This window comes from Eupeodes corollae, chromosome 1 (assembly GCF_945859685.1).
Source record: "Eupeodes corollae chromosome 1, idEupCoro1.1, whole genome shotgun sequence".
Classification (NCBI taxonomy): Eukaryota; Metazoa; Arthropoda; class Insecta; order Diptera; family Syrphidae; genus Eupeodes; species Eupeodes corollae.
This window is the reverse complement of record NC_079147.1, coordinates 89,326,450-89,346,164: the sequence shown is the minus strand read 5'-3', so window position 1 is coordinate 89,346,164 and position 19,715 is coordinate 89,326,450. Positions and strand designations below refer to the sequence as shown.

General features: G+C 33.8%; 1 protein-coding gene across 1 annotated transcript in view; it reads left to right on the top strand.

Moving 5' to 3' along the window:
* LOC129941702 (serine-rich adhesin for platelets) overlaps positions 1-19,715 on the top strand; it is a 426,963-nt gene that overhangs the window by 57,149 nt on the left and 350,099 nt on the right. The window contains exon 2 of the mRNA XM_056050403.1: positions 7,247-7,312. The gene's annotated coding sequence lies outside the window, so the exon portion shown is untranslated. The remainder of the gene's footprint in view (positions 1-7,246; positions 7,313-19,715) is intronic.

Sequence of the window (19,715 nt, the reverse complement as noted above, 5' to 3'; positions counted from 1 at the left end):
AAATCAAACAGACAAAGTATATTGCAAATTATTATTTAGTACAGGGTGGGTCAAAAGTGACTTCCTAATTCAAAGTGATTATAGCTTTTATAGATTCAAATTCAATTTGATCCTTTTAAAAGCTCATTTTAAGTAAATCTTACAAGTTTTGGAACCTGAAGACGATATACTGGTTGCTATTGTTTTTAATTTACCCAACCTTAATCGGATTCAAATTGACGACGATAACTTCTATACGTTCCAATAACTGCGACAACTTTAAATGACCGTTTATTACCTGATGGTATGTCTTCATGTGGCTTTAGTCAACTCCACTGTGTAAAGAACCATTTTTAAAAAACACTCGATCTGATATTTTTCTCCGAAACCATATGCTGTGAAACAGCTGGGATTTCTTTTGCTGTCAAATTGTCATCATCCTGCTTTGGACATAGCACTTAATTTAAACATGACTTTAGATGTCTTTGATGTTTTTGACTGATTTCAGCATCAGCAATGCCTTTGACAAATTGTATCATAAAACAATACTTTTAACACCAGCACAGCAAGGTTTTAACAACTAAATCATAAACTGGATCTCCTCATGTTTGAAAGAAAGACGTTATAATGTTAAATTTCGTAATGAGTGTTAAAGTTCATTTCTTGTGAATTCTGGTGTCCCTCAGGGTAGCCATCTTGGTCCTATTCTATTTGTTTTATTTATAATTGATTTGGTTTCGATCATACATGCTGATACATTTAAATTTTCAAAAATACTAAGGGAATGGTGCAATAATAATCGTTTGTTTTAAATGTTGACAAATGTAAAACCATGAGTTTTACACACAAAAAGTTTCAATCGTCGTTACATGATGGATTCTTGCCCTTTAAGTAGAGTATAGGTATTTTCTGACTTAAGTTTTGTCTTAGATTCTAAACTAACATTCAATGAACATATTAACTTCATAGTAAATAGAATTCTAGGTTTCATTAAGAGATTTGGTCGTGATTTCCTTGATTCATATGTGAGACTAGTCCTGGAATATGCCTGTGCAGTATGGGCACACGTCACAAGACTCGAAGCCATTCAGAAAAAATGATATTCATATATTACCACCTTACTCACAAAGACTTTCGCTCATAAACTTTCCTTTTTTGACATATCATAGGATGCACTTGCAATTTTGTTTTATTGTTGGAATAATAAATGGACAAATTTCATCACCATCATCAGTTCTTGGTAGTTCAAACTTTGGTTTAAGTCGTCCCTCCAAAAACCATTGAATACTAATTTTAGTAGATTAAACTATGGTTTACATAGCCCCTTAAGTCAATTAATTGAACCCTATAATAAATGTCATTCTTTTAAATGATAATAAACAAAAATACGAACAGGAGAGTTCTGATTTTTTCAAGTTAGGATGGAACTTTTGACCCACCCTGTTTAAAAGTGTGTGTTGTAAAGAAATAGATAGAAACCCACCATCCCTCATTTCGCTTTCGTCTGTCAAGTGCCTATATCTGACTTTGACATTTCACTTGGCTTACAATGAATTTAGCACACACATTGCACCAAAGCATTAAGGCGTATACACAATAATTCCCGTGGGCATACATAACAACAAAAAAAAGTACGTATAAGCGTTAAATGGATACGTTATGCGTTATCAGTTAACCACTCTATAACTTGGTGCGTTAACCAAATTGACAATCATTGTCGTAATAATAAAACAAACGTGTACAGCAGCTGTCAGATTTTTTAGTTTTGGTTGCATAAAATGCAAATTCGTAAAACGTTTTCGTTGGTATTCCATCAATCATGGTGATACGGATATTGCGTTTGTTTTATTTTTGTGTGAGCTTTTCAAAAAATATATGTCCTCAATATGATCTCTCTCTTTCTCTTTTTGTTCACTGTCAAGGTGTGGTCTAATGCCAGGCGAGGTAAAGTCAAATTGTGTCTGTCTAAATACCTATCTTAGCCAAATGGAACTTGATTGATGTCCCCATATAAAGTCGGGACGGGAGTATGGTATTGTTTTCTGAACACATTTATCATACCTCATATACCTAAACATTTTTAATAAGTAGTATTTATTTCTGTGTCACAATCAAATTATGTAGAAATTTCTAATGGACTGCTAATTTGATCGATGCTCATTGGAATCAACAAAACATATGCGAATAAATATTTTTAAATCACTTTGATTTTACCAAACTCTAAACTCTTCCCATAAATGTCTGATGTTTTATAGGCCCTGATTAGCATAAAAATAGTCTTACTTTACTACCTGGAATATTTTTAAGAGATTGGAATTCTGTTGGAAACAGATGCTGATTAGTATGCAGTTTGACAATGGTAATTACCCAAAAGTGTAGGTCACACATGAATGAGTTAGACATCAAACACGCCCACCTGTCTGATGCCGTTCCAGACTATTACTTTTAATCGACAAGTTATGATGATTAAAGTGCCATGTGCCGCCCGTGGCTCTATATTCCTTTAGGTATTCGTATTCAAGTCTTGGCTACGAACGTGCTGAATGCTGATTGCTGAATGCTTTCACTCATAAACAAAAACTGTCATCATCATCAGTCAACTGTCACTTGACTTAAGGTAGTGTCAATTGGGAATATAATGGAAATTAGTTAGAAAATGTCAAAAATTAGCAAATTCTAAGAAGTGATAAATCAACGATGATTTCATTTTTACGGAAATCCGTGTTTATTTTTTTTAATGATACGAATAAGAACATTTTGTTTTGTGCTGCAATTTATTTTGAATTGAATATCTGCCAAATTGAACTGACTCACATACAGGTTGTCACGAGCGACCGACGACTTTAGGTTGTCGTCTAAATGCGAGTGGGATGTTCATTTTCGTTTTGGTTTTAGTTTTGGTTCTGTATGACGCCATTAATATTAGAATTGAAATTGATTCTGAAAGTAGGTGGTTGCGGACAGGTAAACAGAGAGAAATGTTGGTATTTCTGTGTGTGAGACAGAATGACAAATCACTCTTCTAAAAGCAGACATAAAATACAAAAAACAACAAATTTATTTTATTTTTGTTTCATAAGAAAAGGATTTGATTGTAAAGAACTCCTAAATTAATATTCGAGTGGTTTTGAAGTGGTTTTAAATGAAACAAAAAAAAAAACAATTTTTTTGATGCTCTTAAGTGGAAATATTTTGTTTTTCTTTTGTAATTTTGTTCAATTTTATGGAACGATCAATTTCAAGTGATTAAAGAGCTCTAGACAGCAGACTTTAATACTGCGCAGTCTCAAAAATTAAGTTATTTTCTCAAGACAAAAAGAACAACATTTGGCAAATATCGTATTTGTTTTGTATTTTTGGTTTTTAAGAGAAAATTGTGGTTATGTTTGTTTTATTTCTGTCCGTTAATAATTTGACAGAATTTACTTAACAAAACTAAATTTATCCCTAACGCGCACCAATGAAATTCGACTTGTCAATGTTAGTTTAGTTTATTCTGTTTTATATTTTAACAAGTTGAAAGTTGTCTTACGGATTTCATGAGTAATGTCCCATTTTAGTAAGTGACTTATTGCTGTACATACATTTTTCTAAGAAAACCGTAAAAAATAATGGAAAACATTAATAATAACTTATTCGATATTGCTGCCAAAATGGCGCTTCTTGTTTTGTAATGAAATAAAAATAAAATTAATTGTTATAACTTTTATTTGAGAATCCAGAAATCAGAGTTCTTTACCCGTAATAATATAATCTATTTGTGACGGAAATTTACACAATTTCACAACTCATAATAATAATCCGATAAATGAACAAATTAATTATTTACTTTATGAACTGTCATCTGTACTCGATTTGATTTGTTAGTAGAACGACTGTGTTGGGATGACTCATTTAATGGCTGAAACACAAACACGCTTCAGCTTTGGCTTCGCCTGACGTTTACGAGTCCAGCCAAAGGAATTCAATGCATGCTATTACAATGGAGCTTCGATCTCATGTTCCGTTTGACAATCGTAAGGAAAAGAACGTAATGTAACGTAATGTGACTCCAAACGGAAGCTCTAGTCTGAACATTTGCTTTGTCTGACAGCTCAACAGCTGTGCACAAATATTTACAAACAAAATATTTGCTCTTTGGAGGGATGAAATAATATAAATGTCATTCAAAGCAACCTCGAAGCATGGCCACCGTAACGCAGACGAAGCTGAAGCGTGTTTGTGATTCAGCCATTAATGTCTCGTCATTTTATCTATTTCTCACTGGGTAGGTTAGACAAAATAGTAAATGTCGTTTAATTGGTTGTGAAAAGTTTTTGAAAGTAAAAATGGCCGCTCAATTTATTTGACATCTAAAAGTTAAAATATGACTCTTGAAAGGGCACTAATTTAATATTTTTTTCGATTTAGCGGCGATTTAAGTCAGCTTAACGAGTATTAAAGTAAATTATATACAAATAGAGGTGAGGTCGATGTTTTCAAAGAATTTTTCATAAAAATAACATCTTCCCTTGACTGTGATGACTTATCTATCGTTTTTTTTTCGAACAAATATCCAAGTTACTAAAGCTACATCTTTAAACTCTGTCAAAAGTCTTAGTTTTATTGTATGGCGAGGTTAAAAACATTATCGAAACTACTTAATTACACGAAAAGTAAAAGAAGACCACAGTAAATAAAAAGAATGTATACATTTTGAGACAGTACCTAATGACTGGTTTCCTGAAAACTTAGCCAAAGTTTTTGAGGTAAATGATATTGCTTTTTCTAGTAATCAACTTCTCATTTGCTGAGCTTTACATGTAACCATTAATTTGTCACAAATATAAACCACAAATTTGACAGATGCCTTGAAAACAACATCGCTGTCAAAGATGACAGTATCGAAAATTCGTTTTCAATCTTCTTCAATGGTATTCAATCAACTTTTGACAAGCCACAACTTTTCAACTGTTTCAATCGAAAAAATTAAACTTTTCTTTAATGATTGTTTATTTCTGTTTTAAAACATTTAATTGAAAAACAGAAAAAATTCAGCTGTAGTTTGGTGTGAAAATTCATATGATCTTTTAACCACGTGTTCCGTTGTTACAAAATTGTTGTTCTCTTTTGTCACACCTTTTTTATCTGAACCAATAAGATTCTCAAATCTTTACAAATAACCTCAATTTATTTTTGCAAATACTTAACAAGGTTATCAGGCGGTAGGTAAGTAGGGAAGGTACTAATTATAAAAGTAATCTTCCCGTTTGCTTAGTGACCGCTTCATAACCTATCTTTTTTTTTTGTTTGTGAGCAGAAAAAAGAAAAAAATCTTAAACGAAATATGATTCAACTTCCTCGACACAATTACAAATTACGAAAAATTTATATTTACTCAAGTAATTCACGGGATTGCCCAAACAAGACCAAACTAAAGTCATCGAATGGGTTGGTTGAATTGAATCTTTCTTTCAACACAAATTAATATCTGTCAAAAATATCTAAAATCTACAATAATTCCACCTGTAGTGAGAACAGAAATACAATTTTTGAACAACTTGCTCTTCCACTTGAACAGAGGTTCAACAGAAGTTCAAGTACACATAAATTGAACTGAATTGAACCTCACTTAACTGAAAAAAATCCGTATTTGCTAAAATTGCTGAACCCAGTTTAAGATATTCAATACTGATTGTACAACGAGTGAACAGGCCTCCGCTTAGGTTTTAGGCCGGACTAAGTGACGGATTTAAGTAGTATTCACATGAGCGCGACCAACGAACGATGAATAGATTACAAAATGTGAATTTTTATAAGTTTGAAGACATTATTTCCACACAATTTTTTAACGAAACGATAGCAATATAGTTTCTATTTGATTTATGAAACGTACTTTTACTTTTCAATGTCATATATTAATAAATTTAAGAAAACAAATTTATTCGTTGCGAACAAAATTCAAGTTTATACGAACTGTCAAACCTTATTCGCGTTCCACATTATCCACACTCACAGCGAATAAAATAATCGCGCGTACTTAACCTAAAATAATCATTGTTGTTCATTCATTCTCGACGAATTAAAAACTCTCATGTGAAAGAAATGTCAAAATCGACGAATATTCGTTTATTCGTTGGTCGTTGGTCGTTCTCATGTGAATAATGCTTTAATGTTGGACATATTTCTTGACAATCTTGTTTAAAAAAGAAATCAAGATGAAGCGAAATGAAATACTGAAATGTCAGAAGTCACTTAACGGTGAATGTAAATATAGGTCCAGAGTAATTTTATACTGTTAATTCATAATTCAACGTTACGTTACTTACATAATGGAATAAAATCGTTGAATAATAAAATTTCTGAACCACGGTTGAAATATTGAACAATGATTGTCCAAACAGACCCTTAGGTTTTCAGAAAAACTGGTTGTTTTTAGATTGTTTTTATAGTTAACTTGAGTGTTATTTTATTTGACGTGATCAAAGCAACTTTGCCCAAAATTAAAAAAAACGAGAAATAATTTTTCTTTGAAAACTCTAACGTTGCCCTTAAGAACAAGAGTATAAGCGTAGTATCAAAAAGAATACTTACCGGTATCTTTGTAGGTATATCTCTGTTTACACTTCAAGGTTAGACCATTAACCGACTTGAGAAATAAAAATCTATAGTACATGAACTGACGTCATTCATCGCGTGTTTTTTTTTGACGTTGTTCTTATTTAGTTTTTTTTGCTCTATCTTATCTACTCTACATGAAAAGATATACTTAACTTAAGTTACATTCAACAAAAGTAAAATAAGATGAGGTAAAACAAACTTTGCAATGCTCCGACGACGACAACTAAAGAAAAGAACGCAAACGGACACGACGACGACGGACACACGCAGACGTATCACATTCAGCGCAATAAAATTCTTAGTATTTTTCTCAGAATTACGTTACGTATATTCAAACTGACTTTTCTTTACGTATACGAATGCTAATTGGTAAAGCAAAAAGAAAAAAAAGTTGTTACTTACATTCAAAGCCCGGTTTAGTTCAGCTCAGATCAATCGGCTTGGCTAACTTATAGAGAGAGAGAGAGAGAGAGAGATAAAGACCGGCTAATAAAAGAGAAACACCAGGAGAATAGAATGTAAAACGCATCATAAATTATGCAGGACAAGGCCACGCAAATATGAATATAACTACTTTAAACATACCTTCAAAGTATACAAACTGACAGCTACTTTATACACGCGCTTTATGCTAGATGCTAATTTATTTCTTTTTCTATCTTTTCAGATACGTCATAGAGTGGATAACATCGGCTTCATTCTCTAAGTGGATTTATTACCAACCATCACACAGGTAACGTGCATAATATATTTCCTATGACTTCTTGCAGTCCTACACTGTGTATATTTTAACTTAAGAATCCGTCCTATATCAATTTGCCATTAATTAGCCTTTTTGAATAGGTAGTATAGTAAATAGAGGTAGGGTAGTTAGAGGTAGAATATAAAAGAAAAATCTCAGAATAAGTATCTCATGAATTGCTTTAAGTATCTTTCTATAAAATTCATTAGCTATATCACGCATTTGTACACTGTACTCTGCACTCTGCACAGGTGCTCTTAATGCACATAAATGCAGATATATGGATATGTAAGTCATGTCGGAGATTAACTGGCAGTTGTTAGTACGAGTACGAGTACGAGTACAAGTATAGTAGCAAACTTATATAATAATAAATATTTGTTTAATCGAAAGTTGGCAGCGCACACGTTACACGAGAACAACCCGCGTGACACGTTGTTCATATGGGGCTCTTGTAGCTATGTGGTGACCATATACAATTTTATGGAGAACAAAGAATTTAGAATCATCTTGAAATTGATGATTTGTTACATTCTTGGCGGTGAAATTTCTAGTAAAGTTGTTTAAACAATTCAAATTAAGCTCGGAAATAGCCTAAGCCTCTGAAAGTCTTATAGCACCTTCAATTTTTAAATCTTAAAGATTGTATTAACTATTTTTGTTTCTCTCTTAGAAAATTGGTCCCTCAACCCGGACTCATTTTTCTTCGTAACCGGAATAATCACTTTGTACATACTTCCAATCCCTCTCTGCATGAATTAATATACTGTCAGTTTCAGTCTTTCAGATATCATCGATATCATTTTGGGAGGCTTGTCGGAAAATGCATTGTTTGGGTGTGTGAATTGTTTATCGGTTATGTGCGACTTCATGAAACAGACAATCAGAATTTAGTTTAACCTTGAATTTAGGCTCGGTGACCTATTCTCAATTCTTTCTTGCGAATTAAAAAACCTCTTATATAATTTCGAATGCGTCCTTTATTGAGTAGAACGTAGAGCCGGTATCTTGTTAAAACCACATGATTTTGTTGTCCTGTCCATTATCATCTACTCTGGTAGATGAATCATCGACTTATAGATAGGACTTGCCGTTAGAAATGATGGCTTTGCGCAAGGTCTTTTTCAAAGAAAAATGGATCAATGACGTTTCCAGCGTGAAATCCACATGAAACAGTAACTTTCTTCGTGATTCATTAGATGCTCATATCAATCGTAGCTTGGTCAGTGATGATAAGTGCGTTATGCGAGAGGTCTTGGGTTATCTTCCTGCGACGCGGGTAGTGCCTCTTGCGAAGAAAGAACGTTAGGCCAGCATCTTCTTTAAATCACATGTTTTTGTTGTACTGTCCATTATCATCTATTCTGGTCCAAGGCATTTTTAAATCATCGACTTATAGGACTTGCTGTTAAAAGTGATGGTTTTTAGCAAGGTCTTTCTTAAAAAAATGGATCAATGACGTTTTCAGCGTGAAATCTACATGAAACAGTAACTTTCTTCGTGATGCATTAGATGCTCATAAATCACAGATAGAAGGCGCCAGTTATAGTTATCATTGGGTTTCATCATTGAAAACATTTTGACAAGTCGTAAATTAGCCGTTTGGATTCGACAAGACTGAAACTAATTGCAAACATCAATGGCTGAGAGTTGTAAGTTATAAGGCTCTGGTTTTCTACGGACTGTTGCGCAATCTAATTTTTATCATATGAATTTTGTACGTGTGCAAGCCCAAGTTACGACTCAAAAATAGCCCAGCCTTTATAAGCGACACCCAAATTTGAATACCAAGAGGAGTTGTCTTTAATTGCGTCCAAGAACAGCACATGATGCTGCCGTAGTCAATTCAGTAAAGGACTATTATTCCGATTGTAAAATGTTGAAAGCCTTCTCGATCTAAACACCCATCTTTATACAAAAACTTTCATTATTAGCAAATTTTTTTAAACTCTATTTTAATCACTACCCGTGTTTTGTTGGAAAATCTATGTAAAGTACAGTAGGATTTTACACGAATAACAAAAACTATATCCATAGTATAAATAACACCGATAAAAGTTAGAGTATGGATGGGTTTTTGACATTTATACGAGTCTCGAATGGATCTTAAATGAGTTCATTCTCAAATGTTGGTACGATTGATATTGCATTTGTATCTCGATGGCTGTGTTCGTTGAGTAGTTGTGCAGTTGGAATCATGTGTTTTTCATTGGGGAAAAAAAATCAATCTGTTACTGCTGATATTATTTAGTTTTGTTAATGAAAATGCACTAACAGGGTTTATTTTACAAGATAAAACAATAGAAAACATAATTAAGTTGTGCTATGTTTCCACCAAAGGTTTATCTCAGTTTAGATTAAATAAATCTTTTTGGTGTTTCCACCGCACAAGAAGATTTAAAAATGATTAAGTATAACAGCACTTTCTAAAATACAAATGGTGTTTCGATGTTTCTTATGACTTCAAGTGAGATAGATAAAGAACTGAATAGTTCAGCACCATATGCCTACTCTATGTCCATTTTGGTTTGTGAAGGGTGTCCCAAAATTAACGCAAGATTTGAATTAAATAGAAAACGCCGTTTTTAGACTTTTGATAGTTATATTTTAACTGACTCGTAAAGTACATAGGATAGGGATATTTATGGAATAACACATCGGAAAAATGACCTCCACGGCTTTGCATGCACATGCGCACTCTTTTGTTGAAATTTTCCATGACCATTCTGCATAAATGTGGATGAATTTCGTTGATGCAGCGTTAAATCTCCTCCTTTAATGCACGGGTGGTTGTGGGCTTGTTGACATAGACTTGTGATTTCAAATAACCCCATAAAAAGAAGTCTAATGGTGATAAATCACACGATCTAGGAGGGCAATTTTGATCACCGAAACGAGAGAGTACACGACCTGGAAATGTCTCATACAGTAATTGAATTGTTTCACGGGCTGTATGACATGTAGCACCGTCTTGTTGAAACCACATATTGGACACATCAATATCATCCAATTTTGGCAGAAAGAACTGTAATCATGTCGCGATATCGAGCACCAGTAACAGTCACTGCTTGACCAGCATCATTTTCAAAAAAATATGGCCCAATTATGCCTCCAGCCCAAAATCCACACCATAAAGTCACGCGTTGTGGATGCATTTGTTTTTCGACAATCACATGTGGGTTCTCCGAACCCCAAATGCGGCAATTTTGGCGATTGACAAAGCCATAAAGATGAAAATGTGCTTCATCGCTTAGGATGATCTTGCTCGAAAAATCAGGGTCCATTTGTTGATGTTCAATAATCCATTCAACGAACTCTTTTCTCTGTCCATGGTCATTAGGCTTTAATTGTTGTGTTAATTGAATTTTGTAAGCATGAAGTCACAGATCTTTGGTGAGTATACGCTGTAAAGAGGTTCTTGAAATTTTGCAATTGCACAAATTTGCACGACGTCGAATTGAGGTTCCTGGATTGTCAGCAACACTCTCACGCACTGCTTTGACATTCACATTTGAACGGCTTGTTTTTGAACGACCAGTGTGTTTGGCATCTCCAACCGATCCAGTCTCCCTGAATTTTTCAATTAATCTCTTCACAGTTGACGAAGTTAAAACACTATTCCGACCATATTTTGTATGAAATTTTGGAACTGCAGCCGCCAAGCTTTCACTATTTTTGAAATATTCTTTAATAATAAAGACACGTTGTTCTATCGTGTAACGCTCCATTTTTAATAACCCTATACTGTTAGCTGTCAAATTGTTTTTTTTCAGGGTTGCCAACACTTCACTGCACAAATGGCGGCAAATTCAAATCTTACGTTAATTTTGGGACACCCTTTAATTTGATTAAAACAAAACTATATTTTTAGTATACAAACATGGAAATAAATAGACCATAATGCTTTATCTCTTAAACCAACTTCTCTTCCAGGTTTTTCTTCTCAAATTTTGACTCGACTCCGATCTCCGACGGGAATCGAGTCAAATCTAGCTCGCTTCAACACCACATGTTAAAGTAGTAGTCTACGAACAAACCCCCTCCTTGAAACAACTGTTAAATTACCTTTTTTTAAACAATTTCTTCTTGAAAATTGTCCATGTTATTAGTTAGTTGTTTTTTTGATAAGTTAATTTTAATATTTGATTTTCACAAAACTTTCTACTATTTATGTGTTTTTTTTTTGTATTATTATTCTGACAGATCTTCTGTCAGAATTTTTAAACACAAAAATCTGGCTACTGCGGATCATTTTGTTGGCAATTTCTCACTGTACTATATATGGAATACCAAAAAACGCACTTATTTATTCAATTTGAAAGCAAATATAGTATAGCGACTGTCAACTGTCAAAGTCTGACAGTTGGAATTACCAGCTGATTTTAGCTCGCTAAAGCTTTTCTCGCCTCAACAAATTACCTTTCACTAATGCCTACTGACCTAAGTTTTCCGTAGAAATCTTAAGCGCCAACCATTTTGTTCAACAGAGATTACCTACCCACGTTCTTACTTAATCGAACTGTAAATTAGTCTTGAAAAAAGAAGTATAAGAATGTTCAAACCAGGGATGCTTGTTAACACGAAGTAAGAATATGTATACGTATTATTTAAATAGAACAAAATGAACATGAACAGATGGTCACCACATGCCTACAAATAGTGCTGAGCTCTTGATGATCAAATGCGCGGGAACCGGCTCATATGAGTTGAACTGAGCTGATTTGTGCCATGCTGCGGCAGCGTCTGTCGCTGTTGTCGTAGCTGATCAACAGAGAATTGATCATGTAAATTGCTTGATCAATGGAATGTTGTCCCGCAGTGGAATGAACTAAAGCGGCAACAAGTGGAATTCCTTCCTCATAAAAAAACCACGAAGCTAGGAGGTACTGCGTCAGGTCTGCTATCTTTAGCCAGCTTGAGAAATGATTTACTTTTTCCGATTGTGTTGGGCGAGGACGAGGACAGTAGGTAAGGTAAATATGTAGATATACAAAAAGATATTCCAGATATACCGCACCCGAATAATAATAATTGTAGAAACCTGTTACAAGCGATATAGACAAGGCACTAAAATATCTACGTATGTATATCTTATTTAAAACACAACTTTTCGGTATAATTAAGTTCCGCAGGTTTTGAGATCTTTGTTTCTTTTCACATATGACCGCCAGATCTGATCTGAAAGCGGGTGAGCGACAAGATTGTCGACATTAAAAGTAATTTGCACGCCGATTTTACTTCATGTTAATGACAATCATTAGCTTATCTAGAGTCTTCATTCAACTTTGTGAGACTATCTCGAGTCTGTGTGAGTCTCTTGTGTGCGACTTATGGATAGATTTTGTATCTGACTGAAAATGAAAACAATGATTTCTTTGTTGATTTAGCTGGAAAAACTTGTTCATTTCTGCTATGGGTACATAATTTCGTGTATCTAGATACTTTTATGTGTGAATATCTGTTTTCTGCCAAATTCATACAAATAATATCTATGTAAGAAGCTTGCGGCTATTTGAGCGCCAAGCCGCTATACACTCGTACGATCGTTCGTCGACGTTGTCTCTGTCGTCATTCGATCTTACTTGCATACCTATATTTGTCGATTAGAGTTGATTGAGCTGAAAACGTACTAATTTTCTTTATAGCGAAATACCACTGTTTGATAGATATAGATTGCTATAATTTTTCCTCATTTTTATAGATAGATAATTTTTTTTTTTTTTTGTTATTGTTGAAGTCCATTGGTACCTAACTTAATATAATGACGGCTTTTTGTGGTTCACAGCAAATAACTTTTTTGTATCGTATCGTCGCGTTGTCGCGGTCGTCGTTTGACGTTCGTCGTGTTTCGTTCATAAGTATAAGCTAAGATTGGACTTTGGAGAAACTTTATTATATTTTTCTAGGTACCTAATTTTGTATCTATCAGTTCGGTTCTCATAATATAACTTACGTGATTTCTGGGATAGTGATGGTGATTTAAAGAATTATTGAATGACTGCTATTGTCCATATTCATTAGTGTGGTGAAAGCATGTGGTCCCAGTTCCTCTATAAAGATACCTAGACCAAAAATGTAGGTGATCATGATAATTTGAACTTCGTAGACTATGGATCTGGAGTTGTTAGGCATAATTGGTATACCTTGCCTATACCAGAGGTTTTTATTTATGAAGAAAGTAAAGTCACATTGGTTAAGGTTTGATTTTGGAATTAGAATTTTGCGATGAATGATTTCTACTTTTTGTTAAAAGTTTGCTCACTGTGAGAAATCATTATTATTGAGGCATTCTTTTATCGGTAGAAGATAGTTTATTATTTATAAGCCGTTCTTAAAGCAACAGAAGTTTTATTTCTTCTCTATTCAAACTCTTACTTTGTGTAATTCACACGATAAGTTCATGAATTCTGTCTTTCAGGAATCTTTTTAAATCGAATGTGTAGAATTCCCATAGGTTTTATCTTTCACGTGGCCATAAGATAAAACTTTTATTTTTTGTTTTAAATTGTGCCCGCAATAGAGAGGCTATGAATACCCTTATAAGGATAAGACACAGTGCAAGTTCTTCCAAGAAAGGAAGATAGGATTGGAAAGGAGAAACTGACTCACATTGGTTGTGAATGCCTGAGTGGGAATCATTGGCAAAGCATTCCTTATTCGTGTAGTGCAGCTAAAGAAAGAATCTCTATACTTAACAGTTCGTCCGAAATTGGCCTAAAGGGTAAACTGATGGGCATTCCTAGAAGTACGGGTATTACCGTAGAATTGTCTTAGGGCTATATAACGATAAAGCAATGATAAGCATGAGGCCTTGCGGCGGTGTTCATTTGAATTGACTCAATAAGAGAACTTCTCCTATCATTTTTACAACTCCCTTTTCAATTCTATTCAAAAGACTCAAGTAACTATTTGAATCACCAGCCTAAATGTGAAAATGATTCGCAAGTTTAGGACAGATGAATGTTAGGTTTAAGTTAGGTTAAGTGGCTGTTCATGATGGCACATTGTGATACCACACGAATCTTGAGGCTTTCTTTTAAGCTCAATGAACCAGTTTGAGTGCCTTACGAAACGTGGGAGGTTGATTATGCTAATACGACTAAGATTTTTAAGGAACAATTTTTCTAGGTAATTCTTGGGTTTTTGTCCTAGAGCAGGGCATGTACAGAGAAAGTGAAAAACTGTTTCCTCCTCTTCCACGTCTATACAGCTTTTGGAGAAGTCATTGAGAATACGCCTAGCCTTTCCTATTAGACAATGTCCGTTTATGGCACCTATTATTGAGCTTATATGCGATCTGCTAAGAGATAGCAAGCACCTTGAACGTTTTAAATCAAGTATTGGCCAGATGTTTTGAGTGACCTGACACGTGGTGATGTTGTTTCACCTGGTATCTACCCTCCGCACAGCGTCTTGCAACAGTTACGAAGAGCGATTGGTATGCCAATAATTGCCAAACGTGGTAGGGTGGGCTGCACTGTACCGTTTTTGGAGAGTTCATTTGCCTTACAGTTTTCTGAAATGTCTCTATGGCCCGGAACCCAGCAAAGATGAATATTAAACTGTTGTGCCATCTCCATTAGAGATGATCGACTGTTATGGTCTATTATAGAGTTTTTAGGGACAGAGGCTAGATATTTGATAGCGGCCTGACTATCTGAGAAAATACGGATATCAGATGTTGATATCACGTTTTCCTTAAGCTAGGAGTAGACTTCTTTTATCGCCAATATTTCCGCCTGGAACACGCTACAATGATTTGGAAGGCGGAATGAGAGACTTTATTTAAGTTGTTCAGAGTACACAAATCCACCAACCCCTTCTTTTGTTTTTGAACCATCTGTATAAAAATGAATTGACTCGTTTTCCAGGAATGTCTTATCCTCCCAGAAAGATCTGGAAGGTATAGAAATCTGGAAGTTTCTGTCGAATTGCAGTTGGGGGATGGTGTGGTTCTGTGTGCTTTGGAATTGATTCTAAATACCTAAGAATTACGGAGTCGCCAATGTTGTTCTACGTCTACTGCGACGAAGCTTTGAGGCGAATAGAATATCTTGCAGCTATTTGATTTGCTAAATATATCAAGAGGTGATAGGTAGAGTAAGGTGTCCAGTGCCGCAGATAGGGTCATGCGAAAGCGATCGGCAAGCTGAACGTTTATTTGACAGATGAAAGATTTTCAAATTAAAAAAAAACTTCTTGCATCGTCAGAGAAAACCTAAATGCTTAGAAGCATTTTTGGTGATGCCAAAAATATGTAATTACTCCACAACAATTGGTTTTTGATGCACATACCTAGAACTGAAAGCTGTTCAGTCTCCTTGATGAAAGTACCACCCATAGAAATTGGCATAGGGAGAGAATTACGCTTTTGTGACAATAGACAGCATTGAGTTTTCAAAGCATTCAATTCTACTCATTTTTTGATTCCCCATTGAACAATGGTGTCAAGAACAGGGATGAGAATCCAAAAACAAATATGAAAAGCTGAGGAAACTTTTATCAGCGAAACAATTACGTGGGTTAAAATTTCAGACAAGAGATTGTTTATTAAAATAAGAAAGAGTGTTGGAGACAAAACGGATCCCTGGGGCACACCAGCGTTTATTTTGTTGATATGAGATTTGAACCCATCCAATATGACTTGAATTGAACGGGCCGAAAGTTAATTCTAACTTAATGAAGAAGAGATTCATCAATAGCAATGGACTGTTGCGCCACCTAATTTTTTCAATAATCTTACTTTCTCCAAAACGATGTAAAGATATGTTCCACTCTTCGGTGAGATAAACCATGAGATCAACAGTGGACCTATTGCTACGAAAGCCATACTGCCGGTCATTAAGAAGCTTTTGTTCTTTAAGATATTTCTTGAGCTTAAAATTGATCAGCGTTTGTATGACCTTGGAAACAAGGTAAGTGCCATTGGTCGATAGTAAGATGGAGAGAAGGATTATCTTTTTAGGGACAGGCTGGACAAATGCAGTTTTCCATACAATCGGAAAAAAAAGCTTACGCAGTGAATATTCTAGCGTTGAAAAACATCTCTTCAGAATACTATCCAGTCCTGCGGACCTGTTAATATCAAGATCTTTAAGTACTCTATTCTACGGGTTTTAAGTCACAGGATCCCGATAGCCGATTTTGTTCAACTTTCAGGCTTTTCAAAGAGTAAAATGTTTTTTTAAATCAATTGATTGCAATTATTTAAGACTTAATGCATTTTTCTGAAGTCTTTACAGACTTTTTGGGAATCTTTGCGTTCTTTGGAAATATTAAATTGCGCTTATTTTATCACACAAAATTCACTGCAATATTGTCTGAGTTCTGGGATCACAATCGAAGACATTAATTTCAAAAATCCTCTATAAACTAAAATTTCAAATAGCAGGTGTCACTAAATATCAATTTCAGGTCGCAGTGCCTTAAAACACTGTTAAATTCAATTAATTAACCAGATACTTTTGATATACATTTGGCTTAATTCTAACATAAATAACATTTAACAATAACTTAAATTAAATCAGGGAGCCTAACTTTATACATTGATGAATTACAAAAATTAACATGTGTTTAACATGAAGTCGAAGGCTAAAAAAAGAGTGTCGTTGGCGAGTTTCATCTCGGGTTGTTCAGTCCCGGTTATCCTAATGGAGGTTGGTTGTCCATACCACAAAGGTATCTCGAGTCTGGGTGTCTTTCCTGATTGGTCATCCTTTTTATTAATTGGTTAGGGTAGCTGGCGACTTTGGTGATTATCTTCTTTGCTGCCTGTACAAGGATCTGGTCAAGTGGCTTGACTAACCAGATACTAAAATAACTACATTTGGTTTGTTTATAGTTACGTTTAAAGTGGGTGTGAATTATGAGGTCACAAGAAAATTAAATTAAATTAAATTTCCCAATGTATCTTCTGTGTTGCAGAATGGGATTGAGTGAGTATTGAAGAGCATTAATTGTTAAGGTTTATAGCTTTATTGCATTCGCTTGAATAGCTGTTTTCTAAATGTAATAAAAACTTGAGGTGAGTATGTTAGCTTTACAAAATTTGTTTTCAAAAACCTTAAAAATATTTGGAGCTCTACTTATCTGAGTTATAATTTGCGTTCAATTTAAATTTAGAACGACTTTTGTTATTTTGGAACATAAGATGAATGAAATTCCATAAATCAATATTTAATAATTTTCTTTGGATAGCTGTATTTGAATTGTTTCGTAAGTTTTAATCCCAAAACATAATTTCAAGATGAATTTTGTATCTTTCAAAAATATCCAATTTCATTTAATTATTTAATGAAGCAGTTTCAGCAATTTTCTGAAAAAATGTAGAAGTACATTTTTACAAATATAATGTGCAATGTATCGATTTCAAAATGAGTTAAAAATGTAGTTTGAAGATGAAGATTGAAATCACCAATTATTTCAGGAAACTGGAACCATACCATCATTTTCTAGTATTTTCTTTAAATATAGGGGAAGATCTCAAAAACGTGGTAGAAACAACATAACTTTTGAATCTACAGTGTTGCATCATTGCAACTCGGAATTATTCAATAAGTAATCTTTAAATAAGCCCTGTTTGTCGTTGTCGGATACATAAATCAACCTAAACTAACTACCATTATATGTTAAGTAAATTTAAACGGGAAGTAACTCTTTTCTTCCAAGAAGATAAAGATAAAACTTGCCATTTCTGGTTTGTTTAAATTTTTCAAATGTTATCTTATAAGATACAAATCTTTAAATTTATGAACACAAAAAGTTAATCGTTGTGAATTTGTCAAACATAAATTCCCAGATGATATCCAATGATATTAATGTTAATTGGCCTAAGAAGATGATCTTTTGGTTTAAGAAATTTAATATCCGTTTAGTTCGGTTTTTCTTAGTTGGTCTTTTTATAACAAATTTATTTTTCGTTAGAACACATCCCAAAAAATAAAAAAAAGATAACAAACATTTAACTAATGAGATGTCATTTAAATATTCTGCTGCAACATTTGTTATGCGCGGGAAAATAACCTTCCATGTATAACAGTAAAGGTTAACTGATGCTCATAAGTTGTATGCGATATTTTTTGAATCTTAAAGACTTTTGACTTCCATGATCTCATATGATTTTAATCATTTTTCTTATGGATTCAAATGAAACAAGAATTTTATATTTTAAACTTTTTAACACTACCGGAATTTTTGAGAACAAATTTTTAAGGCTTGGTCATGATGATGATGAACGTTTACTGGTACTTTTTACTTCCAAGAAAACACAACTTTTAAACGTTTTCTTACAAACAGTTTAAAAATGTTTGATACTTTAATTAAAAATAAGATTTTCTTTTCCCTGAACTCTTAATAATATCAGATTTCTTCAATCCTTAAAAGTCATCAAAAATCCTATTTTTGCAGAATTTGGAAACGATTTTGCTGCTTCCATCTACAAATTGTGTTTGGAAGAGAAGTATCATGCTTCAAATCTAAGGTTTTGAATCTTGTATTGATTATTGAAACAATGTCAAAAGGCTTAAGTCAGTTCATTGATAACATGGGAAAGTCATCTAACAAATATTATAAGTGAAAACGACATGTCCGTAGTTTGTCTTTTTATTGTGATATTTTAATGATCAACTAAAAATTTATTATCATCCTCTGAAAAGCTTCACCTTCTAGTAACCAATTAAGTAAATTCATTCGATTATTTTTTATTAACTCTTGTAATTCTCAGTCAGTTAACTCATCACTAAAATACAGGTCTTAAGTATTTATTAACTTTAAATATTTAAGTATTCATTTAAAAGGGCAAATCGATTTGATCCGCAGATTAAGATTTCAATCTTCTAATAGTGATGGATTAAGTGATGTTAAACCAGCTTGCTGGGTGACCATCAGACTACCTGTTTACTACATACGTCTTTGAAGCTGTTAAAATTGAATAAATCTACGTGAAGGTTGTGTTTAATAAACTTTTTCAGCACCAGAATTGTAGGATGAATGTTTTTTTTCAAAAGAAGCATAGAACTATGTTTTGAATTTGAAACACAAATACTTTTATGAAATGACGAAAATGTTGACTTATAAAGCCAACAAATTTCATGCCATTGTACATTCCAAAATAGTGTCTGGTATGAAGCCTCCACGAATGGTCTTTTTAAATTATACCTTCAAGATATCAGTTCGTCAATAGTGCATCGTATTTTCAATCAATAAGTAGTCCAAATAGGTAGACTCATTCAGACGATATAAAGGAGTCTCAAGAAGCTTGTGTTATCTCCGAAAATGACAATTCTAACATCGCTGAAGAAAATTTGACAGTAAAGTGCTCTATTTATTTATTTATAATCTCTTGAGCAGAAATTAACATTCGGTATAAATTTCCACGATTTAAAAAGATTTTTTA